Below are 17,753 nucleotides of genomic sequence, written 5' to 3'. Positions count from 1 at the left end.
GGCAGAGACTCACAAAGTACATATTGTAAGTCATTAGCACAGAATTCACCCATCTGAGATTGTGCCAGCCCTAAAAATAAACCCTAAAAACTTTATTTTAGAGAACAACGTTTCCAGATTCCTATTTTTTATGGATCTGTCTGAAGCACGTTCCCAAAACAAGCAATTTTTTTACCAACCGAGGATGACTGGACTGTCTCACCAAACCATGGTGCTTATTACATCAAAAACATCAACCGGTTCCTGTGGTACATCCTGCATGCCACCAACCTAAGACAGGAGGATCCAAGCCTAGCTAACGTCATCATCATCCTCCAGAGCATCCTAAAGGACATTCAGCAAAAAAACAGCAAGGATGTCTCACAGGAAGTCATCAGAAAAAGGTATTTTCCATTTAGAACTCTGATTCCAGTTGGTTTCTGGTTCCAGTACATGACAGGAATTGATGTTGATGGTACTACTCCTTCTGCCACAGATACAGACAGCTGCAGAGTCCTGGGCCGAGCGCCAGTGACTGCTGGAAGGTGCTGAGGGCTGCAAAGAGAGATGTGGAGCGGAACTGGAGAAGACGCACACCTCAGAAGACATCACCATGCCTGAGCAGCTTCTTGTGCTGTATTACCTGCGGGCCATTATTCAGCTGAAGCACCTGCATCACCTAGGGGTGATAAAGAATATAACAGTAAGAATGACAGTTGAAGAAAGATGTGAAGACGGGGGTTTGAATTTAATCTTTTCTGTAGGGGGTTTAGACTTCCAAGTCACAAGCAGGGGTTTATGGCAGGAAAGGGGGTTAACTGATAAGGATTGCAGATGCCAGCTAGGAACCCCCCTGGGTGTAATGTTAAACTGACCATTTGCCCAGAACATCATAAACTGGCCAAATACCATGAACCCCCCTCTTTACCATCAGACCGAGTGACGTCAGAAACGGAAAGAAAACTGTATATAACCCAAAAGTTTGTAACAGTACGGGGAACAATACTTCGGTTTTGTTGTTTCTTGCGGGAAACAAGACTTCGGCTTTATTGTTCCTTGCATGCAATAAACTCATCTGTTTTACTTCATCTCGGGATCAAGAACCTTATTTCTTCTGTTACAACAAATTTGGCGTAGTCGGCTGGATGCTCCAGAAGTCGCAGAACTTCCCATCGGCAGGAGAGACGGTCAGCGCGCACATAACTAAGAGGTAAGGACTCCTCTTTTATTTAAAAGTCCCGACTCTCTCTGACCGATTGGGAAATCTCTGCTCCCTGCGAGAATCGCCCGAGATGACGGAATAAACGTGAGTTTCTGAATTCCTCTGGCCCGGGGAAGGCACCGGTGTATGTAATGGGTTGTTTGCTGTAAGCCCAGAATTTGGTCTGGCAGGGGTTCCGCGGTATTGTGTACAGGCATTCGAAGCTGGTGTATGCCTTAATTGCGCGTGGAGTTTTGAACGGGTTTTGGACCCTTACCGTGAAGTTCAGGACTGGTGTGGGTCTTAATTGCACCCGGAGTTCTGAAGGTCAGAACTGGTTTGGGTCTTAATTGCACCCGGAGTTCTGAGGCTCTGAATCGGTGTGGGCCTTAATTGCGCCCGGGGTTCTAGAGCAAGTGGTGCATTAAATGCACGTCGTAGTTCAGGACTGGTGTGGGTCTTAATTGCACCCGGAGTTCTGAAGGTCAGGACTGGTGTGGGTCTTAATTGCACCCGGAGTTCTGTGGCTCGGGATCGGTGTGGGCCTTAATTGCGCCCGGGGTTCTGGAGCTGAGTGGTGCATTAAATGCACGTATAATCCAGGATTGGTGTGGGCTTTGATTACGCCCGGGGTCCTGAGATTAGCTACGCCTTGATCGTGCACAGATTGGCGTGGCGTGGTTTTTTTTTGTTTTAAAGGAAACAGGAGTAGAAGAGATATATGTATGTATGTTTTTGGTGTTTTCCTTGTTTGTGAAATACATATACACACGCACGACACTAACATAAACACACCTCATAATAAAAGAGCAAAGCATTAAGTAGCAGGATTTAAAGGACGTTGAGACCCGAGAATCGCCCTGATTGAGCTCAGTGCGTAAGTCCACCCCGGGGCAAAAGCAGCGATGCTGGCGTTCTGGGGATGGTGAATTACTGATCAAGAAAGGGGGTTTTCGAGGTCTCGTTTCTTACCTGTGAACAGTGCGGTGTAAGTCCTCTCTAAAGTCTCGGAGAGGCATTTAGATCTGGAGGTAACAGACGCCCTTAGCTGAATGAGTGCAGTAATGCACAGGTTTTTCCAAGTGAAAACATCCCCCTACTGAATGAGCTGTTACCTCACACACGACAAAAGTAAATCTTAAAGAAACCAAACATGTGTGCTAATTGGGTGTTTGAGAAAGTGGTGGAAGTATCTGATTACATATCGGAAAAGTGTAAATTGACTGAAAGGGAAGAGAAATATAGGAAGAAGCTGAGTCTGTCAGAAGGAGTTTGGGGCGAAGATGCCTGTAAAAAAGCGTATGAACATTGGAACAAAAACAAAGATTTAGCTGCAGCCCTGGTGATCGGCCGACACCTGAGGTGGCAGATTAGCATGAAGGAGAAATCAGAATGGGATAGAAAAGAGAAGGAGTTCACAGAAAAAATAAAAGCGTTAAATGAGAGGAAAGATAATTTATTCGCGGCAAAAGAGGTACTAGAAAAAAAACTAAAAGAGGCAGTACAGGAGAATGAGAAATTAAAGAAGGAATTAACTCCTGATCACGCTGCACTGGTTAATGTGTTACAGCCGGCAACTAAGTTATATCCTGCTCTCCCACAGGGGAACAAACAGGCAGGAAACGAAAATAATTGGGATCAATTCCCTCAGTGGCCATATGGAGAAGGGGGGTCTGATTGGGATAACACTTGGTATGAGTGTGATAAAGACGGATCAGGGTCTCCCCTGTTAGAGGGAGGGCGCCCGCAGGTCTGTACTCTCACTCGAAGTGGGAAAGGACTTGATGTAGCAGGGGCTGGTGCCGTTGATGACAGCGCCACTCTAACTCCGTCTCGCACCCCGCCAAGGGGGTCCGTTCTCGCACCTACCTTCCCTGAACCCCCAATACGATCAAATCCAAAACCGGAGGATATTGACCGGTGGGCTAGAGAAGTACCGCACCCAAAATTAGGGATGCAGCGAACCTGGAGTGCGCTTCAGGAATTAAAAGATACTTATGGTATCTCCCCCCTGACTGCCGCTATGATCCTCAGAAGGACAGGGGAAAAGCGTGTCGGAGAACTTAAACAATTGTGTGAGGATAACGGCAGGGGAGGGCGATGGGAATGGGTTTGGCGATGGCTTAAACAAAATTATCCACCAAAGACAGATTGGAAAAAGATATCTGCGTGTCAGCAAAAAGAAAGCGAGGATGTGGCTGACTTCACTGACCGCTTCGTCACACTCTGGCTGGAATGCTCAGGACTAAGTGACGAAGATGATGTGAATAGCGACGCCTCTGCTGTAATTAAACAAATTTATTTGGGCGGTCTTAAGCCTGATATAGCCAAAGCCCTTCAGTTAAAAGAGCCCGAAATAGGGCAAGTTACGACTAAACAATTTGAGGAAATAGTTAAAATGGCACGGCAAATCGAGAGAAATATGTATGCTAAGGTGCGGGCAATACAAACAGGGTGGACACCCCCCATACTGAAGGGTGGAGCTGGCCCTGACACCCGACTAAATCCAAAAAGCGAAATTACAACTCGGTGCCATTATTGTAAAAATTTCGGACATTGGCAAAAGAATTGCAAAAAGCGATTAGCCAGTGAGGGCAGGTTTGGAAGATACCGAGATCCCCCTTCCAATCCCTCGAATCGAGAGGGGCAAAAAAACCTGTTGTCACAATTACAGGATCTGAGCGAAGCAGACAAACGCGCTATCAGGGAGCTTTTAAACTAGGACTCCCCCTAGTGGCCTCCCTACGCCTATCTCAGGAACTGAGTGAAAAAGAGCTCAAATTACAATGCACGATTAATGGGATTCAAATGTCACTTTTATGGGACACTGGGGCTCAATTATCGTGTTTATCTGAACAGTCAGCCAAACGGTGTGGTGTCATGTTCACAGGGAAGGAGCTGGAGGCCACTGGTGTAGGGGGTAATAGAATAACACTCAGAGAAACTCAAGAACTCAAGATTAGACTAGGAGATGGGGAGGTAACATTTAATGCTGTCATGTGGGTAGGATCTACCCCAGATCTGTTGGGATGGGATGCTCTGAAATACCTACAAGGGGTTATATTAACCGTACATGAGGAGAGGGTGGAGGTAAACATCTGGTCCCTCCAAAAAGACGAACTAAAAGGGCATCCAATTTGGACTATGGATAAGGACGAATGCGGGCTTCTGGATATGGAACCCGCCACATTTACTGGGAAATCCCCGCCATACACAAAGCCATATAAAATCAACAAAGAGGCGGAGGAAGGGGTTCGACCAGTAATACAAAAACTATTGACTCAAGGCATTGTACGAAAAACACATAGTACAAGCAACAGTCCAATATGGCCCGTAAAGAAAGCCAGCGGAGCATGGCGATTCACAATTGATTACTCAAAAGCTAATCAACACATCAACCGTCTCACCCCCTTAGTAGCAGACCCCTCTGCTATTTTTCAACTACTGACCCCTGAGCACCAGGTGTTTTCAGTAATTGACATGGCTAATGGGTTCTGGTCTGTTCCTCTACACCCAGAGGTACAAGATTGGTTCGCCTTTGTTGTAGATGGAGAACAATATACTTGGACCAGGTTACCACAGGGGTTTCATAACAGCCCCACCGTGTATCACATGGCACTTCGGAGGCATCTCCGGGAGCTGCCTCAAGTGTCCTCCGTCGTTATCCAATATGTGGATGATATTTTAATCGCGTCTCCTGACGAGGAAACCCACAAAAAGGACCTCCAAATTATTCTCAACCATTTGGTTAAAAAAGGACACAAGGCTAGTTATAGCAAAGCACAGTTATGCCTAGACACCGTAATTTACTTGGGACAAAAGATTAGTCAGGGAAAAAGGGAATTGACAGAAGATCGGGCCCAGGCAATCCGAACACACCCTAGTCCCAATACGGTGAGAGAGCTCCGATCATTTCTGGGTCTGTGCAATTTCAATAGAAATTGGGTTGATGCTTTTTCTGAAAGGGCCAAACCACTTACAGACCTATTAAAGGGGGGAGGGAGGTCCCTTGATCCTATTGCTTGGAGTCCTGAAGCTGAACATGCTTTTAATGATTTAAAACAAGCTCTGTTACAGGCTCCTGCATTGGGGTTTCCTCAGACAGATCAACCATTCTACCTCTACGTAAGTGAAAAGAATGGATTTTGGACAGCTGTACTAACACAGGAACATGGGGGTAGGTACCGCCCGGTAGGGTATTACTCTGGATCCTTGGACGAGGTAGCCAGGGGCTGGGGACCATGTCTACGAGCCGTTCAGGCCGTCTGTCTAGCAGTACAGGCAGTCAATAACATAGTGCTAGATCAACAACTGATTGTTCGATGCCCACATGCGGTACACACCCTCATGTCCCTGAATCGGGTCAGTCAGGTTAATGCGATACGATGGAGCAAGTGGCAGGTCTTGTTAGAGGCTCCAAATATTACCATTGAACGTGAAGGAGCTCTAAATCCAGCCACATTGTTACCTGACCCATCAGAAGCCTACATGTTAGAACACAGCTGTGATGTTTGGGCAATGGGAGAAGATGAGGGCATCAAAATAGCCGAGCAACAACTAAGGAATGAAGACCTCATCCTTTTCACTGATGGAACTTCATTCATAAATTCTAGTGGGGAGAGGAAAGCGGGTTGGGCTGTGACTACAGAACATGATATCCAATGTGGGGGAAGATTTGAGGTACCCACGTCAGCACAGCGAGCTGAACTGAAAGCTTTGGTGGAAGCCTGTAAATTAGCAAAAGGCAAGACCACCACAATATACACAGACTCACGATATGCATTTGGAGTATGCCATGATTTTGGAAGGTTATGGAGTAATAGGGATTTTTTAACCTCTGCTGGCACTCCAGTAAAGAATGCAGATCTGGTGTCTGAGCTGCTTGCGGCTCTCCAACTCCCAAAGCAGGTAGCTGTAGTCAAATGTAAGGGCCACAGCAGAGAGGACACTCCCGAGGCCAGGGGCAATAAGCTAGCCGACTGGACAGCACGTCAAGCTGCCCTGGGGCAATGGGAGGAGTGGGCTATAGAAAAACCTCTTCAGACTATTTCAGTTTGCACAGTGAACAGACAGGCACTCCGGACGGAACAGCTCAGCGAGCTCCAGGCCCAGGCTCCAAGGATTGAGAAATGGACCTGGATGGAACGCAATGTGGGGCTGCAGAAGGATGGGACCTGGAGGTGCCAGCGTACAGGCAGACCCGCCTGTCCCAAGCAACTAATGCCCTACCTGGCGCAGCAAATACACTCCACAGGGCACCCAGGTGTTAGCCAAATGACTCGACGCTTTGCTAAGAGCTGGGTGGGCACAGGCTTCACACCCTTCGCAGCTGATGTGGTACAACGCTGTGGAGAGTGCCAAAAAGCCTCTGGAGCACCGCCGGTTCGGGCTCCTAATCTTCGACGTCCTGCACCCGAGGGGCCCTTTAGACACTGGCAAATAGACTATTGTTCACTGCCACCCTGTAAAGGGAAAACAGGCCTCCTAGTGATGGTGGACCAGTTTTCTAGATGGGTGGAGGCTGTCCCTGTCAAACGAGAGACTGCGCAGACAACTACCAAATATCTCGTGACAGAAGTAATTCCCCGATGGGGACTCCCGTGTCGCATAGACTCAGACCAGGGCACACATTTTACTGGAAAAGTGTGTCAGGTGGTGGCAGACCTACTAGGGATCAAATGGGACCTGCATTGCCCTCATCACCCGCAGTCCTCCGGCATGGTGGAATGGGTGAACCGGACTTTGAAAGCTAAATTGACAAAGTACCACTTGGGAGGGATCCCCTGGGTGGATGCATTGCCCGCCGTACTGTGCAGCATCCGGGCTGGGACAAATCGAATAGTGGGGCTGAGCCCGTTTGAGGTGATCACGGGGCGTCCCATGAGACTGAGTGTCACGACCACCAGCCAGCGGAGATCAACACGTAAGCGAGCCAATCAGCACCAGCAGCGGATTACTACTAACAAGCGCCGCCGCACGAGTTAACACACCTGCAATTGCTCTACCGTGCGGCATGCCGGGTTATTTATACCATTCGTACCTGATTCCCGTTGCTCGGTATTGAGTTCTCTACTTGTTGCTCAGCCTAGCGTTCTTACCCCTCTTTTGCCTTCCTGGAATTCTGCCTGCACCTTTTGCCTTCGGACTTCGGATCTCGTCTCGCCCCTTGGATTGTTTGCTATCATTGCCTGTTTTGGATTTGACCCTGTAGCTCTCTTTTCGACTACGATTCTGTCTCACGTTTTGGATTGTTCGCCACCAGTGCCTTTACCGGATCTCGACTTACCTTCGCCTTCGGACTACGACTCAGCTCCTGGATTTGCTCGGTACGTTTACTTACCTCCCTGCGACTCCTGCATCTGCATCGGATCCTTTTCACCTCTACAGAGCAGCGTTACAGAATACCGAGCCTGATTATGGATCCCGCAGACGCACAGACCCTTCGTTCCCTTCTCCCGCAGCAATCCCAAACCATCGCCCAGCTTCAATCTTCTCTCCAACTGCTCACTAACCAAGTCGCCTGGCTTTTTTCTTCCCCTGTTTCGCCGGCTCCCGCACCGATTCCTACAACGCCTTTTTTACAAACACCTGCTCCAACCACCGCGGCCCCGCCCACCACTCCCTCAACTTTACCATTTGTACTCCCGGAGAAGTATGACGGCAATCCTGCAGGCTGCAGGGGCTTTATTGCCCAGTGCTCCCTGGCTTTTCAGCTGCAGCCTGAGCGTTTTTCTACTTCTCGACAGAGGATCGGATTCGCACTTTCCTTGCTCACAGGCAAAGCATTGGATTGGGCTGCAGTATTGCTTGCTAGAGGAGATCAGCTGTTCTCTGACTTTCAGCTTTTTGCTGATCGTCTCCAGGCGCGTTTTTCTCAAAGCAACCCGAATTTGACTTGCCTTCGGCTTTCCTCTCTTCGCCAGGGCGACAGACCACTGCAAGATTATGTGGCTGAATTCCAAGCCCTCGCCACGGAGTCTGCCTGGAACCCGGAAGCTTTGGTTTGCCTCTTCGCTAAGGGTCTCTCGGAGGATCTAAAGGACCACCTGGTGCTCATGTCCTTACCAACCTGGTCTCTAGAGGCGGCTATCGCTGCGGTAGTTGAATTGGACACTCGCATTCGGCTGCGGAGAGCGGAGAGACACCCAGGAAGCAGACCTGTGCGCCCCATGGGTCCTCCCCTCGTGGCGCCCACCCTGCCACATGCACCCCTGTCCTTGGAGGAAAAGGAAAGGCGCCGTCAGGAGGGGCTGTGTCTGTACTGCTCTGCGTCGGGTCACCTGCTCGCTACTTGTCCTTTGAGACCCCCACATCCACCTCGAGCTCCCCCACTGCCTACTGTTAGTGTCAGTAGTGCTGTTTTTTCACAATCCTCTTCAGGGCCTTTATTCCCAGCTGAGATTTCCTGGATGGACACGCACCTTCCCCTTTCGGTTTTGGTGGATTCAGGGGCAGCTGGGAATTTTATGGATGCCTCTTTTGCTAAGAAGTGGGATATTCCTCTTGCTCCGCTTTCACCCCCTATCTGCATTCAAACGTTGGATGGGTCACCGATCGCTCCTGGACGTATTTCCTGGCAGACCATTCCCCTATCCCTTACTGTTGGTGCCACTCACGTGGAGGACATTTCACTCCTTCTCCTGGACTCCCCTGCTTACCCTGTGATCCTGGGCCTTCCCTGGCTCAAAAAGCATGATCCCCACATCTCCTGGGCCAAGAATGAGATCATTGCCTGGAGCCATGCCTGTCGTGACAACTGTTGTCGTCCTCCACTCAAGGTTGCTGCTTCAGTAAACCTCTTGGAAGAACACTCTATTATTCCCCCCCAATATGCACATTTGAAGCAAGCCTTTGACAAACAGAAAGCTCTATCGCTCCCCCCTCACCGCACCTATGACTGTGCAATAGATTTGCTTCCAGGAGCACTCCCACCCAAAGGACGGATCTACCCGCTCACTCAGACAGAGAATGAAGCCCTGCAGGATTATATCAAGGAGGCCCTGAATTCTGGTTTTATTCGTCCCTCCTCGTCCCCACCCTGTGCTGGGTTCTTCTTCATAGGGAAGAAGGACGGCTCCTTGAGGCCGTGTATTGATTACAGAGGCCTGAACTCCATTACAGTCAAACATCCCTACCCCTTGCCTTTAATCCCAGCCGCTCTGGAGTCCCTACGTGGAGCCTCCATTTTCTCAAAACTAGATCTACGGGGGGCTTATAATTTAATCAGGATCCGTGAAGGGGATGAGTGGAAGACGGCCTTTATGACCACGCACGGCCACTATGAATATCAGGTGATGCCTTTTGGACTCGCTAATGCCCCGGCAGTCTTCCAATCCTTCATAAATGACATCTTTAGGGACATTATTGGAAAATTTGTCTTGGTATACTTGGATGACATCCTCATTTTTTCCACCGACCCTCAGGAACATGTCCATCACGTCCAGGAGGTCTTGTCCAGACTCATCGACAACCAGCTCTACGCCAAGCTTGAGAAATGCATTTTTCATGCTTCTAAGATTCACTTTCTGGGCTACATTATTTCTCCTCTTGGAGTCGAGATGGACTCAGCCAAGGTGGCAGCTATCAATGATTGGCCTGTGCCACGTAATTTGAAGCAAATCCAACGCTTTCTAGGTTTTGCCAACTTCTACAGGCGATTCATCCGGAACTTTAGCTCCGTGGTGGCGCCCATTACGGCTCTGACCCGCAACCGTCCTAGTCGGGGTAAATGGAATCCGGAGGCTAACCAGGCATTCCTGCGCTTGAAACGTCTCTTCAGCTCCGCTCCTCTCCTACGGCATCCGGATCCCTCCCAGCCTTTCATTGTTGAAGTTGACGCCTCTGCCCATTGGGTTGGTGCAGTCCTCTCCCAGCGCCTCGAAGAGGATTGCCTCCCTCATCCATGTGCTTTCTTTTCCAAGAAGCTCTCTCCTGCTGAGGTTAACTATGATGTGGGCAATCGGGAACTCCTAGCTATCAAGCTGGCCCTCGAGGAATGGAGACACTGGCTGGAGGGGGCTCAGCATCCCTTTGTCATTATCACAGACCATAAGAACCTGTCCTATATTCAATCTGCCAAGCGCCTCAACTCGCGTCAGGCCCGTTGGTCACTTTTCTTTTCTCGATTCAATTTTGTTATCACTTACATTCCTGGCTCCAAGAATGGGAGGGCTGATGCACTCTCTCGGCTCCATGACCCCCCAGACCTGGACGACACACCTGAACCAATCATCTCTCCTAACAGAATCGTGGCAGCGATTCATTGCTCCATTGAAGATCAGGTCAGGCGTGCCCTCAACGGAACTACAGTTCCTCTGTGCTGCCCCCCGGATAAGCTTTTCGTCCCGAACAACTTGCGTTCTGCGGTTTTGCAGTGGGGACATGATTCCCGGTTTGCCGGCCACCCGGGATGCAGACGCACTCTGGACCTCCTCACCAGGGACTTTTGGTGGCCTTCCATGCGATCTGATGCAGCAGAGTACGTCCGGGCTTGCCCGGTCTGTGCCAGGAGCAAGACTCCGCGCTCTAGGAAGGCTGGCCTCCTTCACCCCCTTCCAATCCCACACCGCCCTTGGTCCCACATAGCTGTTGACTTCATTACGGACCTTCCTAACAGTCAGGGTCATACGGTAATCATGGTGGTCTCCGATCGTTTTTCCAAAGCAGCCCATTTTGTCCCCCTCCCAGCATTGCCCACAGCCCAGGAAATGGCATCTTTGTTTGTACAACAGGTCTTTAGGATACATGGTTTGCCTGATGACGTTGTCTCGGACAGGGGACCTCAATTTATCTCGGCCTTTTGGAAGGCTTTCTGTCAAACTCTAGGGACTCATGTATCTTTGACTTCTGGTTATCATCCTGAGGCCAATGGTCAGGTGGAAAGGACCAATCAAAGCCTCCTGACCTTTTTGAGAGCCTTCACCTCCAGCTCACAGGATGATTGGTCATCACTACTTCCCTGGGCAGAATATGCCCACAATTCTCTTACCTCCTCCTCCACAGGTCTCTCTCCCTTCCTTTGTTCTTTAGGTTATCAGCCCACTCTCATCCCTGTCACACCTCCACTCATGGCAGTGCCGTCCGTGCAACAATATATTGCCAAACTGCGAAGGACCTGGAAAATGGCGAGGACAGCTCTTATTAAGTCAACCCAGCGCCACGCCAAATTCGCCAACCGACACCGCAGACCAGCCCCTCGTTTTCGGAAAGGACAGTTTGTTTGGTTATCTACACGGAACCTACCTATACATCAGCCTTCCAAAAAGCTTGGGCCTAGATATATTGGTCCCTTCCGGATTCGTTCCCGGATCACCCCGGTTACCTTCCGCCTTGCTCTCCCCCCTACCCTCAGAATCCACCCCTCATTTCATGTCTCCCTCCTGAAACCTGTTTACCGCTCGCCCCTTGCGGCTCCCCAACATCGCCCGCCACCTCCTCGTTGCATTCAGGGGCGCCCGGCTTATACGGTCCACAAGATCATTGACTCCAGATGGAACCGCGGTACCCTTCAGTATTTAGTCGACTGGGAGGGTTTTGGTGCCGAGGAGAGATCTTGGGTCCCAGAGAAGGATATTTAGGACCCTACACTAATCAGTGACTTTCACAGGGACTATCCTAATCGGCCGTCTCGGGCGTCGGGAGCCGCCCGTGAAGGGGGGGGTACTGTCACGACCACCAGCCAGCGGAGATCAACACGTAAGCGAGCCAATCAGCACCAGCAGCGGATTACTACTAACAAGCGCCGCCGCACGAGTTAACACACCTGCAATTGCTCTACCGTGCGGCATGCCGGGTTATTTATACCATTCGTACCTGATTCCCGTTGCTCGGTATTGAGTTCTCTACTTGTTGCTCAGCCTAGCGTTCTTACCCCTCTTTTGCCTTCCTGGAATTCTGCCTGCACCTTTTGCCTTCGGACTTCGGATCTCGTCTCGCCCCTTGGATTGTTTGCTATCATTGCCTGTTTTGGATTTGACCCTGTAGCTCTCTTTTCGACTACGATTCTGTCTCACGTTTTGGATTGTTCGCCACCAGTGCCTTTACCGGATCTCGACTTACCTTCGCCTTCGGACTACGACTCAGCTCCTGGATTTGCTCGGTACGTTTACTTACCTCCCTGCGACTCCTGCATCTGCATCGGATCCTTTTCACCTCTACAGAGCAGCGTTACACTGAGTGACTCTCCAGGACATGACAGAGTAGGCTTGAGTATACTAACTGATTCTCTGTTACAGTATTGCAAGTTGCTGACAGAGGCCACCCAAGGAGCCCGCGAGCAGGTCCTGGAGGCGTGGGGACCACCACCTGAAGGAGGGCACGACCTCATCCCAGGAGAGTGGGTGTGGATCAGGAAATTTCCTTCACAGGTTCTCCAGCCCAGGTGGGACGGACCCTACCAGATCCTGTTGACAACCGAGTCTGCGGTTCGAGTGGAAGGAAAAGATCGCTGGATCCACGCGTCACACTGCCGACGAGCCTCATCCCCAGACCCAGAATGAAATCATTTCTGTCAATAATGATAATTGTTGCTGTAGAACTATGTTCCGCAGGGATTAATGATCATCTCTCCCACAAAGGAGAACATGGAATTAATTCCTTTTTAGGCCTCTCCTATCTGACAGCTAAGAAAACCAACCAAAGTGCCTGCTGGGTGTGTGCCGCATTACCCAAATATGTACAGGGAGGACTTCCTATGGGGGCCATTCCTTGGCGTCTCGAGGAAGTCATAGGCATGATCATTTGGAGGGATAATTTAGGAGATTTTAATATGACAAACTATGGGGGTTGCCATAACACGACTTTAACCTGCACAACATTACAATATCTACAGGAGCGAGGCTTAGAGCCCACGAGTTTCACAGGCTCTTACGCTCCTAAATATAACAGAAGCCGTACACCACCATACCTGACTCTAAATAAGGAACGTGAGGGAAACATAGGTTTTCAGCACACTGATGGTCTGCACTTGGTTGGATGGAGTCGTTGCAACCTTACCATCGCTGCAAATATATCCACCTCTACCTTCCAAATTCCAGGATGGGATCGGCACACCCCACAGTTCGGTATAAGTTTCTTATTTTCAGAGGCATGGGGAGCGCCAAACGGAACATATTTCATTTGTGGAAAACGAGCCTACCCATGGTTGCCAGCCCAGTGGTCTGGCTCATGTTATTTAGGATATGTGGTTCCTCATATCCGTGTTCAAACCCACACCCCCTTCGGACCTAACCACAGACCACAAAGAAAATTGGCTGATTGGGAATATTATTTAGGTATAATATTTCCACAAGCCGGCATGAACTTTCTGAGTCGAGAGTTAATTCAAATGGCCTCGACTTTAGAAGAATTTGCAAATTCTACCTCATCTAGTCTGAAGGCTGTTAATGATGAGATGGTAGCCCTCAGAACAGTGGCCATGCAGAACCGACTAGCTTTAGATTATGTACTGGCGGCCCAAGGAGGAACTTGTGCAGTAATTGGCACTGAATGCTGCACATATATCCCTGATAATTCTGAGCACATCTCAGATCTGGCCCAACACATTTACAATGAGGGACAGAAATATCAGGACTATTATACTGAAAATTGGGGAATTGGATCTTGGGTAAAGTCTGTGTTTGGGGCCTGGGGCGGAACCTTTTTACAGTGTTTATTTGTAGGAATAGTATTGTTTATATGTATAATTGTAATCATCACGTGCACAAAAACATGTATCACATCTTGCCATAACCGTGGAACGTACAATGTCATGGCAATACATACCTGTTCTCCAAGAAAGGAAAGATCTGCCCTGACATTGTATGTATAAAAATAGGCTACACTGACGTATGCCATATTTTATAAGGGGGGAATGAAGAAAGATGTGAAGACGGGGGTTTGAATTTAATCTTTTCTGTAGGGGGTTTAGACTTCCAAGTCACAAGCAGGGGTTTATGGCAGGAAAGGGGGTTAACTGATAAGGATTGCAGATGCCAGCTAGGAACCCCCCTGGGTGTAATGTTAAACTGACCATTTGCCCAGAACATCATAAACTGGCCAAATACCATGAACCCCCCTCTTTACCATCAGACCGAGTGACGTCAGAAACGGAGAAGAAAACTGTATATAACCCAAAAGTTTGTAACAGTACAGGGAACAATACTTCGGTTTTGTTGTTTCTTGCGGGAAACAAGACTTCGGCTTTATTGTTCCTTGCATGCAATAAACTCATCTGTTTTACTTCATCTCGGGATCAAGAACCTTATTTCTTCTGTTACAACACAGTCTTGCATATTTCAGTTGTTTGGTCAAATTCTAACAATGACACAATGATCTGACGTTTATAAAGAGACAGAATAACAGTGCTGGTCAAGGCTCATCACTGTCATTTAGGTGGCGCTCCTGTTACAGTACTTAGAGCCTTTACAGGAAGACTGGACTGGAGGGAGGGGTGAGGGAGAAGATCCTCCGAGCTTGTGTTCAGTCAAGCAGATTGAACGCACTGGAGAGCGGAAGTGTGAGAGTGGAATTTGATCTCCACCCCAACTTCTCTTCAGTAACTCCATATGGAACAAGAGTTAATGAACGGCAAACATCAGGTTCAAACAGCCACAGCAGCACTAAATCGTAATGATTCTTGATGACACCTCCTCACGATAGGTAAGCCCCTTCTCTCCTTCACATTCATCTTTTGCACCTCTCTTCCACACCATCCCTTACTTGTGAGTCCTCATTGAGATCCCAGCCGCTTCGTCCTACAGAAGCTTAGCACCCAGCCAAGTGGGTCAGACTGACTGACTGAAATACTCAACACTCTCCATACACTTCATTACTGGGTGCCGCTGTTGCTACTGTAAAATCATCATTGGCAGATATTATCATCAGATATTATTTATTGAATTGCTTGTGATTTCAAGTCCAGGAATGGATGCGGAGAAATAATTTTGTGTCACAAAGAGGGTAAAAACTGGCTATAATATCAGTGACAAAGCACACAACCTCCTCACAGCTGCTGGCATGCTTTGCCTGAATGAAGAAGAGGAACATGTAAGCCTAGTTACGCTGATATACTCTCTCCAGTTCATTGCCAACATCTGTCTTCGGCATTCAACAATAGTTGAAAAGTGCAATTAATGCATTTTGTCTGTTTTTTCAGATGTTTCACATTCACTAGACTACACTGTACTGCCACTGATAGCATCTGTGGAACAGAGACTGAAATGTTTTTCACTTCTTCCATGGGGAGCCAATTTAAAATCCTTCCAATGACTTGCGAAGACTGCATGAGAAGTAAACCATATCACAAAGTTGTTTTAATGTATTAATCAAACTGTCTGTGGCTTGGAAACAATCATACACTGTGTGTATGTGTTTGTTTTGTAGATACCATCTTCCATTCACCACCAGCCAGGCTGCCAGGAAGGCATTTGAGACGGCCACAAAGAGGCTCACAGATGCACAGGAGAGCATCGTGGCGGATTATCTGGCCCACTCAGATGGTACTGCAGAGAAACACTAGAGGATGCTGACACATGACAACATCTGCTCAGCCATTGAAGTCATTGAAGGTGTTGCAGAGGAGGGAGCTCAGTAAGTTTCACCATGTTCTGAATAAATGACAAAATATTCATGTGTCAAAAACAGCAATTACTTCATGCTTTTGAAACATCAAGAGAGCAATCACCACTCAGTGCTGCAGTATGCACATCTGCTGTATAACTGGAAGAGAAAACACCACTTTCAGTTCTTTTCAGCCAACGTGTTACAGAGATTATTGTGATCTAATATTCGCTTTTACATCAGATCAGCACCAACATCCGCAGTGGTAGCTGCAGGATCTGGAAATCCGAAGATGGATGATGCCACAGCCTTCCAGGAGCTGACACGGGAGTTTCCAGTGTCGTTAGATGGGCAGCTTCCCAGAAAGAAAGAGCGCCTGAGACTGAGTGGAAGTCATGACCGACACTGTTACAACAGGTGGAGATCAGATCAGAGGAAGATGAGACTGCAGAACATTATTGGTAAGTTTACATATCAATTATTTTCACAGAGAAACAGACAAAGTGAATTTGGAATCAATTCTCAGGGTTTCTGTTCTGGACGCTAGACGGTTACCAACAGAAGGCCAGGTGACCTGCTATTTTCAAAGCATGGGCTGGACTGCAAATACACCAACAGCGTCTGAAGTCCTTGAGAAGTGGAAGCCAAACACAGATGCACAACCAAATGAAAGGCAAATTAAAAAGATGGAAAGCGTCAAACCTGGAGAGTCCTGAGTATCAGTGACGATCCAGTGAAGGGGAAGAAGGTTGTGACTTCCAGGCGTTTCCAGAAAGAAGAGGTGGTGTGTGATAACCATGGCGAGGTCATCGCAAAGACACCTGCAGAAGCCCTAAAGGCACAGATGGCAGAGGGAGAGATGAGATGTCTGTTCTTTTTTGATGGACCTACACAAAAAATGTGCATTCATGTGAAGAACATTGCATCTGTCACATGGATAAGAAGACGATCGGAAGGCGGATAAATTCCTCTAAGTAAAAAGACAACATCAGGGCTGTCAGAGAGTCATTCATAATCAACGGACAGCCCGTCATGACAATTCTGTTTATAGCGAAGAGGGACATTGCTGAGGGAGAAGAGCTCCTCTTTGATTACAGAGTTTCAAGGATATCATTTCAGGGTGAAGGACAGTCTCTGTTGGATAACTGACCAGTTCCAGAAAATACTTTGAACATACCTGTATATGTTGAACATATTTTCTTTTAACTATTTAAGATAGTGTCTTCTTGTGACTTGAAATCCATCTCAGTATTGCTTGTGTCATTGTTTTGAAGATGACATGTCTCGTTCTCCAACAACTAGGACACCAGGAGGGGATAAGAGACAGTAGAAAAGTAGATAAATTAAGCTCAGAAGAGCATAGAGGCTGATTAGCCACCCCACTCAAATATTCCCAAGACAAAACACCACGCGACATCTGCCCAGCTCTTGTTCTTATTGAATGTTTTGGAACTAAGAGGTCTAATTGTCAACACTTTTGAAAAACTGTTGACTTTATCTGAATGTTTCAAAAGAGAGATCACTCCACTTAAAACATCGTTTTCAAATTAGTTCATGATCAGTGGAGCAATACAAATAATCTTTTTAAGTGTAAGACATCTGCTTTTGGGTCAGTTTAAATTGAACAAACTCTCAAATCATTTTGAGATGATGTGTTACAGTAATTATTGATTTATGAATGTATTGTTTACAGACTGATTGGTTGATCGAGGTGAGATATGAGTCACTTACAGTCCTGACACTTAGGAATGCAGTCCAGATGTCCATCTGGCACTCCCTAGACCGATAGGCGCCAATGGATAACCATTGATCATGAAAGCCAGGCCTAGCTAAGTGCATCCCCATTTGGGAGCTGTCCCTTATCAAAAGAAAACATCTTTAAATCAGCCTGCATGAATAGTTTCTCTGTGGCTGCACCACAGAGATGAAGAGAGAGATGGGGCCTCATTTGAGAAAGCACAGCAACACTTAATTCTGTCTTATTAATAAGCATTGCTGCTACACAGGTGTCAGTTGCCAGCAGAGTCTTACACAT

The 17,753-nt window shown here is 48.0% G+C and overlaps 1 long non-coding RNA gene across 1 annotated transcript; it reads right to left on the bottom strand.

Moving 5' to 3' along the window:
- Positions 1-429: 429 nt before the first annotated feature.
- Positions 430-17,233, bottom strand: LOC148641344 (uncharacterized). Its single transcript, XR_015929829.1, has 3 exons — positions 16,896-17,233; positions 16,421-16,550; positions 430-658 (listed from the first exon to the last, which is right to left on the bottom strand). It is a non-coding gene; the product is annotated as an uncharacterized LOC148641344 (long non-coding RNA).
- Positions 17,234-17,753: the final 520 nt, after the last annotated feature.

This window comes from Lepisosteus platostomus, chromosome 24, assembly GCF_059453375.1.
Source record: "Lepisosteus platostomus isolate fLepPlt1 chromosome 24, fLepPlt1.hap1, whole genome shotgun sequence".
In the NCBI taxonomy this organism is placed as follows: Eukaryota; Metazoa; Chordata; class Actinopteri; order Semionotiformes; family Lepisosteidae; genus Lepisosteus; species Lepisosteus platostomus.
Note: the sequence above shows the minus strand (reverse complement) of the source record. Positions and strands in the feature narration are given on the sequence as shown.